This window comes from Eschrichtius robustus, chromosome 5, assembly GCF_028021215.1.
Source record: "Eschrichtius robustus isolate mEscRob2 chromosome 5, mEscRob2.pri, whole genome shotgun sequence".
Taxonomy (NCBI): Eukaryota; Metazoa; Chordata; class Mammalia; order Artiodactyla; family Eschrichtiidae; genus Eschrichtius; species Eschrichtius robustus.
In genome coordinates, this window is record NC_090828.1 from 137,105,079 (window position 1) to 137,116,651 (window position 11,573).

Consider the following 11,573-nt stretch of genomic DNA (forward strand, 5'->3'; position numbering starts at 1 on the left):
AATGCTCACACCAGTGGGGACTCTCAAAGTAGATGGGGCTTCATTAGCTGGAGGTAGGTGATGACAGGGTAATGGGACAAGTGGCCAGATTACAGAAGCAAAAGTATTTATGCATTAATTAAGGGTGGGTTAAATTTTGTACGAGGTGTTATCTGATTGGTTGGATTTGGATCCTAAGAAGCTTTCACAGATGCCGCCAAAAAGGGAACATGTTAGCTCAATACATGTGAGGTGCTGGGGTGTCAGTGAAAGAGTGAGGATGTTGAGGACATGCAGATGGGAGGACATTGGTGGGGCATCCCAGGGTTAAGTGGGACTTATACCAAGCTGTTGTCACTCAGAACAAACTGACGGGCCTTCCTCACTACAGCATGGCCAGCAGAAAATGTTACACAGATATTCTAAGATCTCACTCTAGTTATAAATCCTTCTGAGCAGTCTGCTTTAGTCTCCCGTCTTTGGAATAATACACATCTGCCTTTATCGACACCTCTGTAAATGACAAGAAATTGACTCTTCCGATTTCCCTGCAGCTCACAGGTGGTCTGCTCTCGTGCTCTGGTGATAAAGGTGGAGGGATGTGGTGCTTCTGTCATTTTTGGAGATCTTAGGCATCACTCCCTCCCCTCTCCAGAAAGGCATTAAGACAACAGGACATATTCACAGAGTTATGACTGTCTAATTTCCAAGATTTTGCAACACCATTGATTGTCTAACTATGTAGTGCCACATCAGGCACTTTTGGCTTATATCCTGGTCAATTAGTAATTTCCTCCAAGCCTGCCTGTCTATCATCGTAGTAGGCATGTCAGAAATTCCTTTTACAGTGATAAAGTGGCCCAATGATTACTGCTATGTAAGCAGGCTAAAGGCAGTGAGGGGTCAATTCTGGGTTCCTCCAGCCTCACGTGTCCTTCAACGCATGCAGTTTGCTGAGACCGCTGACGTGGGGCGGGGGGGGGACCCTCAGAGGAACCAGGTGGGCGTGGGAAGGGGTGCAGCTTACACTGCTGGGTCTAGGCTGCACCGCTTTACAGTTGAAGTGAGAAGAACGCAAGTGAGAAAAACTTCGGCCAAGCCTGGGTCAGCCTTTGTAAACTGGCTGGGGCTCAACCACGTGTCACCCAGGATCCCGGGCTGAACAGAAAGAACAGAAGCGATACCGGGAGTGCTCCGATGCTCACCCCTCACGCAGAAAGATGACGGGGACACGTGGCTTGTGACTGCTCTTCTCCTCACGACCGTCTGTGCTCACAAACCAAAATTACCTTTTTTTCCTTTTTTTGGCTGTGCGGCTTGCCGCATTGGAAGCGTGGAGTCCCAGGCACTGGACTGCCAAGTAATTCCCCCAGATTACCTTTCTTAATGGCAACGGTGGTTCTCCCTGCTGCTAGTTTCCAAGGGGCAGAGGCCAAGTACAGGCCAAAGACCATTAGAAATGGAATCGTAATTACACGGTGCGCAGCGAGCACGGATGGGGCAGCAATCAGAATGGTTTCACTCAAGATATCCTTGCTGATGGCTTAGGGAACATGTAATAAGGAATAAAATATGTGAGAACTCCACTAAAGTTTTACTTGATGTTAAGAAGTAAAAGTGTTCTAGTTGTGATGTCCACAGACCTGATTTGAGCTATACGTTGTAGGGTCATTGCCCGTCACCTGACTCTCACACCTGAGCCAGTTTACAGCCCTAGGGCCCCTTAAATTGAAGGGGAGGGAAAACTCCCTGAGGAAAGACCCTGCAACTTGGCCACTCTTCTTCCTCACCTCCCACACGGGATCTGTGGCCATTTACCAGAGTGATTGTGTATTGTGGGGAGGAAAATACCCAGAATTTTCAAGGATTACTGGATGGGCTGAATAGTTCCTCTCCCGAAGTAGTTCACTTCCTAAGCCCCAGAATGGAACCTGTGAATAGGTGACTTCGCAGATGTCCTTAAAGATCTTAAGATCGGGAAATTATCCTGAATTATCCAGATGGGACCAATGGAATCTTAAGGGTTCTTATAAGAGGGAGTCAGGAGGGTCAGAGAGAGAGGAGATGTGATGAGAAAAGTGGAGGTCAGAGTGTGCTGAGCCATGATCCAAGCAAAGTCGGAGGCCTCTAGGGGTTGAGAAAGGCAAAGAAACTGATTCTTCCTTAGAGCCCACAGAAGGAATGCAGCCCTGCTGACCCATCTTAAATTTTGACCCTTAAAACTGTAATACTTTTCATTTTACTAGTCAAATGGGTGACTTACGGAGTCATATGGTACATGGAGTTTTTGTCCAAGTCTGTCTCACAGTAGGTCTAGTGGTCTGTGAACTCACTCTGTATATTTTTCTCTATACACACTAATTGGTAAAACCCCACAGTGGCTCTCCGACTCATAGAATGAAGGCTGCTATTATGGTAGGAAGGGCCAAGTGGAAGCCCAGGAATTACCCCACACATCACAAAAGAAATATAACATCCCCTGGGAAATTTCAGAGATCAACATCACCAGTAAAGAAAACAAAGATGCAGGGATAGTGATTCCCCATTTATCCTGCCTATTAGTTTTGTGCAAAAGACTGATTTCAGAGAACAAAGGATTATCGTAAATTTAATTCCACTTGCATCTGATTTCATGTCTCTTTAGAGCAAATTGACCTTTCTGGTAACTGGTTTTCAGCAATCAGATCAATTGGTAATTGATCCGGCAAATTTTTTTTTTTCTAAATACCAATTAAAAAAAAAACCTACCAGACTTTGTTTTCCCCTGACAACAATAGCAGTAGTATACCTTCATCATCTTTCCTCAAAGATGTTGAATCTTTGGCTCTATGTCATAATCCAGTCTGCAGGAAACAATCTTTCATCAGGTCATCATCTTGGTCTATTACACTGACACTGTTTGGATCTGATAATGAAGATGCTTCAAATACCCTAGATTTCTTTTTCATACACTTGCATGACTGAGAATGGGAGATAAACCTCATAAAAATCCAAAAGTTTGTCACTTAGTTGATGTTTCTAGAGGTTCTTTGGCCTGGGGTATTTTGAGATGTCCCCTCCCGAATGAAATGAGTTACTGCAGCTTGTGCCCCTACCACTAATAAAGAGGCATAGCTTTTTGGTGGGTCACTTTGGATTCTGGAGGCAACATATACATTTGACACATTTACTGAGTAATACCTAACATTTCAGTTTTGAGTGAAAGCCTGAGCAAGAGAAGGCACTGCAGTAGATTCAATGGTTCCAAAGCATCTCTAATATTTTGATGGCTATGATGGGACTTCTGGAAAACCCCAATAGAGAATCTCAGCTCAGACTTCTAGGATTTTGGAGCAAAGTAATGCCATTTTCTGAAGACAGATATTCCCTTTTTGAGAAACAGCCCCTGGTTTACTCCTCAGTGCTAGTAGAGACCAAAGGGAAACTAAGTTATTATTTGACCTCTGTTGGTTATCATGATCTAGGTGTTTGTCATTGGATCTATGAAGCTATAAAGTTGGTCATGCATACCACTAATTCTACATCAAGTGGAAACAGTATGTATAAGATTGTGCATGAACTTGTCCTGAAAACACAAGTGATTTGTGTGAGCAAATGGCTTAGACCCCATGGTAGCCCTTCCTGCTGCACTGACTCTGTTCTCTCACACCGTGGCCTCGTGGGGAGTTCCCTATGACCAATCCACTGAGACAGACTAGTTTTTCCCTCAGGCTTGGTTTGTAGATGGTTCTGCATGATATGCTAGTACTGACCTTATTTGTTTATATTAACCTTATAATTTAGACTTCAGATTACAATGTATCAAAACTGGACTGTAATTGATCTAGAAAAGGAATGAACATCTACTAGAGAGAGACTTTTAGGGCTCAGGGTCTCCCCTTCTTGGCGAGAGCACAAGAGCCTCTCTGATGGTGTGACGGCCAGTATCAGGATGCTAAGCAGAACCGGGATGATGGAATTATTGTTGCTTGTTGGCATTTTACATATGAGTAGGAGATCATGTACGCATGCCAAGTTTTTTGTTTTGAAAAAACATAGACTCAGAAATTTGTGAAAATAGTATAAAGAGTTCACACATGTTCCTCACCCAACTTCCCCTAATATTAACAACTAGTAGGATCATATAAGTGTATGATTATCAAAATCAGGAAAAGAATAATGGTACAATACTATTAACTAAACCACAAGCTGTCTGGAAATTTCACCGGTTTTTCTCTAATGTCCTTTTTTTTTTTTTAACTTATTTATTTTTGGCTGCGTTGGGTCTTCATTGCTGCGTGCAGGCTTTCTCTAGTTGTGGAGAGCGGGGGCTACTCTTCGTTGTGGTGCGCGGGCTTCTCATTGCGGTGGCTTCTCTTGTTGCAGAGCACAGGCTCTAGGCATGCGGGCTTCAGTAGTTGTGGCTCACAGGCTCTAGAGCACAGGCTCAGCAGTTGTGGCTCACGGGCTTAGTTGCTCTGCCGCATGTGGGATCTTCCCGGACCAGGGATCGAACCCGCGTCCCCTGCATTGGCAGGCGGATTCTTAACCACTGCGCCACCAGGGAAGTCCCTAATGTCCTTTTTTTTTAAAAAAAAAAAGTTTTTTATTGAAGTAAAGTTGATTTACCATATTGTATAAGTTTTAGGCGTAGAGCACAGCAATTCAGTTATATATATATATCCTTTCTCAGTTTCTTTTCCCTCATAGGTTATTACATAATATTAAGTATTGTCCCACGTGCTATAGAGTAGGTCCTTGTTGGTTATCTATTTTATTCTAATGTCCTTTTAATGTCCCAGGAACCAATCCAGAATCACACATTGCATGTAGTTTTTGTACAGCCTTGTCTCCTCCAACTTGTGTTTCCTTATTCTACTCCAGTTCATTTCCTTGCCTTTCATGACCCGGACATTTTTTTTTTTTTTTTTACATTTTATTTACTTATTTATTTTTGGCTGTGTTGGGTCTTTGTTTCTGTGTGAGGGCTTTATCTAGTTGCGGCAAGCGGGGGCCACTCCTCATCGCGGTGCGCGGGCCTCTCACTATCGCGGCCTCTCCTGTCGCAGAGCACAGGCTCCAGACACGCTGCACAGGCTCCAGACACGCAGGCTCAGTAGTTGCGGCTCACGGGCCCAGCCGCTCCGCGGCATGTGGGATCCTCCCAGACCAGGGCTCGAACCCGTGTCCCCCGCACCGGCAGGCAGATTCTCAACCACTGCGCCACCAGGGAAGCCCGACCCGGACATTTCTGATGAGTATCGGTGAGGTATTTTGTGGAATATCTCTTAGTGTGAGTTTGATATTTTCTCATGATTAGACTGAAGCTATGCATGGGATGTTGTGTACTTTGTGCATCATATCAGAAGGTGAATCTTGATCACTTGGCTAAGGTGTTATTTGCTGGGTTTCTCCAATGTAAAATTACTAATTTTTCCCCTTTGTAATTTATAACTATCTTACATTTACTCTGAGATTATGCTAATATCCTATTTTGCCCACTGATTTTAGCATCCCTTGGTGAAACTTGCCTCCAACAATTGTTGCTATGCTATTTGCCTGGTGGTTATTTTACATTTCTCATATGCCTTCTGTAAGATGTTATGGAAACATGAACGAACTTTTTGGCCAACCCAAATACTTATTTATTTAATTTAGTTGTGCCGGGTCTTAGTTGTGGCTCGTGGGCTCCTTAGTTGTGGCATGTGAACTCTTAGTTGCGGCATGCATGTGGGATCTAGTTCCCTGACCAGGGATCAAACCGGGGACCCCTGCATTGGGAGTGCGGATTCTTAATCACTGCGCCACCAGGAAGTCCCCCAAATACTTTTGTAACTGGTTTTCTTCCATAAGGAAAGGTTGTCCCTTCTCTCCAATTAATTAATTAATTTATATCAGCAAGGAATCATGGATATTTATTTTATTCTATGAATTATTGTCCATTACTATTATTATTTAGTTTATTTCCCAAATTGCTTGAGTTTTGGCCATTGAGAACTTCTGGTTGGCTCTGTGTCCTTTTGGCATTCCCCCATATTTATTCAAGCACTTCCTTATTTTATGGCATCCAAGATATTCCAGACTCATATTTTCCTTTGCACAAGGTTTTTAAAAAATATTTCTTTATTTATTTATTTGGCTGCGTCGGGTCTTAGTTGTGGCACCCGGGATTTTCGTTGGGGCTTGTGGGATCTTCGCTGTGGTGCACAGGTTTCTCTAGTTGTGGCTCATGGGCCTTTTTCTAGTGGTGGCACAGGGGCCCTAGTGCATGTGGGCTCAGTAGTTGCGGTGCGTGGGCTTAGTTGCCCCACGTCATGTGGGATCTTAGCTCCCCCACCAGGAATCGAACTCGTGTCCCCTGCGTTGAAAGGTGGATTCTTAACCACTGGACTTAACCGCTAGTCCCCTTGCTCAAGATTTTGAAGGCAGAAGAGAATCTATGGTGGCAATTTCAGATGCAGAGTAGAAGTTAAGTTCTTTGCCATGTGCTGTAGACAGCTGAGACGGTAACAGCCTCCTGGACAGTCATTCCTTGAGCCTTCCAATAATTATTGTATAAGCTCTCTATTACTACAAAACAAATTACCACAAACTCACAGCTTAAAACATATCACATGTATTATTTAGTTTCTTTGAACCAGGAGTCTGCTCATGGCCTAGCTGGGTCCTCTGCTTCAGAGTTTCTCACAAGGCTGAAATCAAGGTGTTGGTCAGGGCAGGAGCTTCATTTGAAGGCTTGAGTGGGAAAAGATCCATTTCCAGGTTCAAGTGATTGTTGGCAGAATTCAGCTCCTTGTGGTCTGTTGCTGTGAAGGTTCCCAACCGGATGCTGCCTGAAGGCCACCCTCAGTTCTGTGCCATGTGAACCTTTCCAACAAGGCTGCTTATGTCATCAACACAAATAGAAAAGGCAGTAGAAAGAGTCCACTAGCAAGATGATGTCACAATCTCTTGTAACCTACTCACCAAGGTGACTTCCTCTGATGTCCTTAGAGTACAACGTCTTTGTTGCATTCTGCTGGTTAGAAGCAAGTTGCTAGGTCATCCACACTTATGGGAATGGGATTACATGAGGGTGTGCACAGCCAGCAGGAGAGAGGAATCACTGTGGCCATCTTAGAGTCTTCCCAGCACAGTTGTGTAAACCTCTAATTTTTTCTGGACTGTCTAAAGTGGCTTCTGTTTTTGTGATGAAATCATGATCGACCCAGCCATCCTCTCGGGATTGCATCTGTATTCCTTCTGTGACTTAGGTGACTGCTCTCTGGCCGAATCAAAACCACAGAGACTGTAAAATCTTGTGGCTCCCATTTCTATGCACCCAAATAATCTTCGCCAACAGACCGGGCTGTTTGGACATGCTCTCCACTCTGATATTACTCAACTCTAAGTGGTGCTAGAAGGTTAGACTCAGGCGTTTGCTGAAGCCAGTTTCAACACCAGACACTATGAACAGAGTGCAGATTAGAGGAACTCTTCCGCTATATCTTCATATATAAGGATTTGTGAGAGATTGGCTAAATAGTGAAAAATGCTTAATTGCTTGAAAATGGTTAGCATGGTAAATTTTATGTTATGTGTATTTTACCACAATAAAAAAAATTGGAAAGGAAAAGTAGTGACTGCAAAGGAAGGGACAAAGATTTTTTAAAATTTATTTTATTGAAGTATAGTTGATTTACAATGTTTTGTTAATTTCTGCCATATAGCAAAGGGATTCAGTTGTACATATATATACATTCTTTTTCATATTCTTTTCCATTATGGTTTACCACAGGATATTGAATATAGTTCCCTGTGCTATGCAGTAGGACTTTGCTGTTTATCCATTCTCTATATACTAGTTTGCATCTGCTAATCCCAAACTCCCAATCCATTCCTCCCCCACCCCCTCCCCCTTGGCAGCCACAAGGCTGTTCCCTATGTCTGTGAGTCTGTTTCTGTTTTGTAGATAAGTTCATTTGTGTCATATTTTAGATTCCACATATAAATGATATCATATGGTATTTGTCTTTCTCTTTCTGACCTACTTCACTTAGTATGAGAGTTGATAATCTCTTGGTCCATCCATGTTGCTGCAAATGGCATTATTTCATTCTTTTTTATGGCTGAGTAATATGTAAATATTTGTTATTTGTAGACTTTTTAATGATGGCCATTCTGACTGGTGTGAGGTGGTAGCTCATTGTGGTTTTGATTTGCATTTCTCTAATAATTAGAGATGTTGAGCATCTTTTTATGTGCCATTTGGCTGTCTGTAAGGAAGGAACAAAGATATTTTTATTCCTGGTGAAACCTACAAGTGTTTTGCATGGGAACTTGGGGTCGCAGAGCTATGAGATGTCAGCACACATCTGGTTAACAATTTATATAGATGCCTGTGGGTGCCCCAGGACCTGCGGGACACGCGCACGAGTGCAGGCCAGCTGCTGAGGTCTGGCTGGTACCTTTATGGGGGCACTCCCACAGTTTCAGCTTTTGCTCTGGAAGAAGTGCAGTAGAGAGATGGGCTGCTCAGAGACAGAGTCTGACAACTGCATACAATGACCACTGAATTAGAAGTTAAGAGTCTACAGCTCATGCAGCTCTATGTAAAAAACAAACAAAAACAAAACAACAACAACAAAAAAACCACAAACAACCCAATCAAAAAATGGGCAGAAGATCTAAACAGACATTTCTCAAAAGAATACAGATGGCCAAAAGAACACATGAAAAGATGCTCAACATCACTGATTATCAGAGAAATGCTATTCAAAACTACAATGAGGTATCACCTCACACCTGTCAGAATGGCCATCATCAAAAAGCCTACAAACAATAAATGCTAGAGAGGATGTGGAGAAAATGGACTCCGCCTACACTGTTGGTGGGAATGTAAATTGGTGCAGCCACTATAGAAAACAGTATGGAGGTTCCTTAAAAAACTAAAAATAGAGCTATCATGTGATCCAGCAATCCCACTCCTGGGGATATATCCAGAGAAAACCGTACTTCGAAAAGATACACGCACCTCAATATTCATTGCAGCATTATCTACAGTAGCAAGGACATGGAAGCAACCTAAATGTCCATTGACAGCAGAATGGATAAAGAAGATGTGGTACATATATACTATGGAATATTACTCACCATAAAAAGAACACAATAATGCCATTTGCAGCAACATGGATGGACCTAGAGATTATCATCCTAAGTGAAGTAAATCAGACAGAGAAAGACAAATATCATATGATATCGCTCATATGTGGAATCTAATTTTAAAAAATGATACAAATGAACTTATTTACAAAACAGAAACAAACTCACAGATTTTGAAAACAAAGTTATTACCAATGGGGAAACATGGGGGAGGGATAAATTAGGAGTTTGGGATTAACCTACACACTTTACTGTATATAATATAGATAACCAACAAGTACCTACTGTATAGCACAGGGAACTCTACTCAATACACTGTAATAACCTCCATGGGTAAAATCTTAAAATGAATGAATATATGTATTTATATATCTGAATCATTTTGCTGTACACCTGAAACTAACACAACATTGTAAATCAACCATACTCCAGTAAAATTAAAAAAATACTTACCACCCTCCTATATTCTATTTATTTACATCTTTACTGATTTATTATCAGTTTTTACGCTCCAGGAGGGTAAATACATTACCTGTTTCATTCACTGCTGTGTCCCAAGTGTCTAGCCCAGAACCTCCAAATAGTAGGTGCTCAATAAATGCCTTTGGAATTCCAAAAAAAAAAAGTTAATAGAGTCTAATGTTAATGTAATTTATTCATATTAAAAATACCATGTATTTGCCTTCTATTGGGCAAATCTAGGGAAACCCTCACCAGGCCTGATAATTCTTTTTTTTTTTTAATGTTCAAATAGATTTTTATAGGTAAGGGTTCTTATTTACATTGAAGTACAATAAAATATACTGTGACCACAGAACACTCAAGGAGAGGGAAATAAAAGTCAGGGAAATTCATTTGAACTAAACAATCATCACTTTGAAAGGCAAAAAGACAAAGATTCAATTGGCAAGTTACTCTCATAAGAAAAGAACAGAGGGAAAAAAAAAAGACTAAGTAAATGAAGACATTACATTTTTCAAATCGGAGAGAAAGAAAAATGAGGACTCTCAACATAAATACCAGAGGAATATAAGAAGAACCATACCATGCCTTTAAATGAAGAAATCTTTCTAGTAAAGTATATTTAAGCTGGATGTTCATTCAATAAAAATTTTATATCTACTTCAGGCCAAACAGTTTTCTGGGCACAGGGAATATAGCTATAAACAAAACAACAAAATCCTTGCACTCAGGGAATTTAAATTCTTAGAGATAGCAGGTGGAGACAAATATATGCTGTCTAGAGGAAACCCAATTACTTTATTTATAACATTACATTTCCAGGACTTATTTGTTTTATTTATTTAAATTAATTTTTATTGGAGTACAGTTGCTTTACAGTGTTGTGTTGGTTTCTACTGTATAGCAAAATGAATCAGCTATACCTGTACACATATCCTCTCTTTTTAAAAAAATTGTTTATTTATTTATTTATTTAGGCTGCACCGGGTCTTGGTTGTGGCATGCGGGATCTTTTAGTTGTGGCATGCAAACTCTTAGTTGTGGCATGCATGTGGGATCTAATTCCCCGACCAGGGATTGAACCAGGCCCCCTGCATTGGGGGCATGGAGTCTTACCCGCTGGACCACCAGGGAAGTCCCATCCCCTCTTTTTTGTATTTCCTTCCCATTTAGGTCACCACAGTGCATTAAGCAGAGTTCCCTGTGCTATACGGTATGTTCTCATTAGTTGTCTATTTTATACGTAGTATCAATAGTGTATATGTGTCAATCCCAGTCTCCCAATTCCTCCCACCCCACCCCTCCTTCCCCCTTGGTATACATACATTTGTTCTCTAGGACTTATTTATTTTATAACTGGAAGTTTGTACCTTTTGACCACCTTCCCTCATTTTGCCCATCCCTCACCCCTGCCTCTGGCATCCACCAATCTGTTCTCTTGTACCTATCAGTTAGTTTTTTGTTTTTCTAATTTATAGCCATATATAAGTGAGATCACATGGTATTTTTTTTGCTTTGTCTGACTTATTTCACTTAGCATAATGCCCTCAAGGTCCATCCATGTTGTTGCATGTGTCAGGATTTCACTCTTTCCTTTTTTTTTTTGGCAGAATACTAGTCCTTGAAATATATCTCTACCTCTATCTCTATCACATTTTCTTTATCCATTCATCCATTGATGGACACTTAGGTTGTTCCCATGTCTTGGCTATTGTAAATAATGCTGCAATGAACATGAGGGTGCAGATATCTACCTGAGTTAGTGTTTTCATTTCCTTCAGATAAATACCTGGAAGTGGATTGCTAGATCATAGGGTAGTTCTATTAGTTTTTTGAGGAATCTCTATATCATTTCCTATAGAAGCTGCACCAATTTATATTCCCACCAACCATTCCCTTTATTCTACATCATTTTTTTACATCTTTTACCATGCCCTGTCTTTTTCATAATATCCATTCTAACAGGTGTGAGGTCATATGTCATTGTGGGTTGATTTGCATTTCCCTGATAG